We start from the raw sequence: 2,421 nt of genomic DNA, 5'->3' as shown, positions 1-2,421 counted from the left end.
CAACAGTGGTTTTGTATTGTGTAATGTTATTGATTATTTAGTTACCAGAAATAAACCTGCGAAATTGTTTAGTGAAATTTGGTATCATTTCTAATGCTTTTTTTTTTACCATTTGTATTCTTTAATATTACTAAAAAAAGGAAGATATACACACGCAGCAATTAAGCATATAAAGAGATTCTCCATATTGTGTTTCTTAGGAAAATGCAAATTAACAATGAGAAACCACTATCCAGCTATTACACCAAACCAAATCAGAAACATTCACAATACTAAATTTTGGCAAGGGATGAAGCAAAGAAAAATTTTCATTTGTTCTTGTTGGGAATGCAAAATGGTATGATCACTTTTAAAGCAATTTGACAATTTCTTGTAAGGGTAAGCATATTCTTAGCAAATGTCCAAAGTATAATATTTCACATTTACATGAATCAGTTAAAATTTTACTTATGTAAATCAGTTGAAAATATCTGCACACAGGGGATCGGCACAAAAAAAAATAGAATGAGTTATGCAGAAAAACCCGATGAAATTACGAAAGATGAGTGAACGGAAAAGCATAATAACTTACATGTCCAATGGGCAGACATGAATCATCTCATCATGAACTACGTGGTCACAGAAGGTTTTAATGAAGCAGCAGAAAAATTACCTATGGAATCTGGAATTCAACCAATCATGGATCTAGAAACACTTGATGAACGGATCAAAATTCAGGAGATGATTCCAAAGGGTCAGATTCAGGAGGCCAGGGGCCTGCCGATTAGCTCAGTTGTTTAAGTGCCTACTCATGCAAATGCAGTCAGGTGCAAGATACCGTGGATCAATGCCCACTTCCACCTGTCTTACCAGCCCAGCCATTAAGGCAGCCCAAGCAAGCCAAAAAAAAATCATTCAGCTTCAGGAGGCCATGGCCTTGATCAACACCCTCCTACTGGAGTTCTTGGACACAAACCAGTATCTTTACTTTCATGTGCAGCAATAGCATTTGTTTTGTTTTGTTTTTGTAATGTATTTTACTTAACAACATATCCTCAAAATCTTTCAAAATATACTTAGCCTACCAGTTATTGAGGGGATATCTTTGATTCGTTTTTCCCCATAATTTTATTGAGAAACAAATAGCAATGAGACAATTTCAAACCAAATTGGTAGGACAGTTTCAATAATTAACACATTGCATACATTCTTCCTAGTGGTTAATTGCTGTACAAGATGTGGACATGATATCCTATTTACAAACACTAGTAGAACAAATCCCTCTAGTCATTAAGAGAACGTAACTATATATCTATCCTAACCACTTTGAATACACAGATACAAAATGGACATTCAACTGTATCCCCTTTCTTTTGTTTAGTTCCGTTATTTGAATATTATAGGCGTGTTAACTCAGCAAAATATTCTAAAAGAGTCCAGTAGTCCATAATAGTATTGGGTCTTCTGCTTTCACTGGCAATGTCAGAAATTGTTGACCTGAGTCCCCTACACCTCAACATAACAGCATGGATTTGTCCAACAGTTGTAGATTCACTTGGCTAGGCTGTCACAGTAGCTGATAAAGTACCACAGGAGTCCACTTGCTCTTTCTATAAATGCATTCTGTCCCTTAATTTCTTCAAACCTCTCTTCATATCTTTGTTCCTCAGGCTATAGATGAAAGGGTTCAGCATAGGAGTTACCACCGAGTACATTTGTCCAACAGTTGTAGATTCACTTGGCTAATGGATTTAAAAAACGTGATATTTTTATACAATGGAGTATTAGTTAGCTATAGAGAAAGATAAACATGAGACTTTTATAGGTAAATGAATGCAACTAGAGACCACACTCATAAGTGAAATAAATCACACTCAGATGTGTTAATGTAGTATTATCTCCCTGATATGAGAAACTGAAAAAGTAAATAAGGTCCAAAATGTACTATGTATATTGTGAAATGGGAAGAAAGTGTTTAAAAGAAAGATGAAAAGGGTAAGGAAAGGAAAATGAAAACAAAATACAACGTAGTTATACTACTAGTTTCTCTTAGTTCATTGAAAAAAAAAGGTTTGTGTTAATATTATCTGGAAATTTTTTATATACATATCTTGTACTCTGAGCAACTACTTTAAAGATCACAATACCCAATATATTCACTAATGTTATTTTATTTTGTCTTCAAATTTCGTTTTGTTTTTTCATAAAATGAAAAATAGAAAATAGAAAAACAAATTGTCCTTCAATAGGTGAATGAATGAATAAATAAGCAAATATGAAGACCGTGGAATATAAATCAATGTTAAAAAGAAAGGAGCTGTAATCTGTAATAGCAGTTTCATGCTTGGAGTGCCTGTCATTCTGGTCTTCTAAATACGGGCTGCTTGTCATGACATGCCAGTTGCTGCTGTGCTGTCTCTCAGGTAGATGATTGTTCAAAAA

The 2,421-nt window shown here is 34.1% G+C and overlaps 1 pseudogene; it reads left to right on the top strand.

Moving 5' to 3' along the window:
• The first annotated feature begins 588 nt into the window (after window positions 1-588).
• Window positions 589-2,421, top strand: part of LOC101575839 — a 5,047-nt pseudogene continuing 3,214 nt past the window's right edge.

Source organism: Octodon degus, unplaced genomic scaffold, assembly GCF_000260255.1.
Source record: "Octodon degus isolate 3935 unplaced genomic scaffold, OctDeg1.0 scaffold01596, whole genome shotgun sequence".
NCBI lineage: Eukaryota > Metazoa > Chordata > Mammalia > Rodentia > Octodontidae > Octodon > Octodon degus.
The sequence above is the reverse complement of the archived record's forward strand: the minus strand, read 5'-3'. Positions and strand labels throughout refer to the sequence as shown.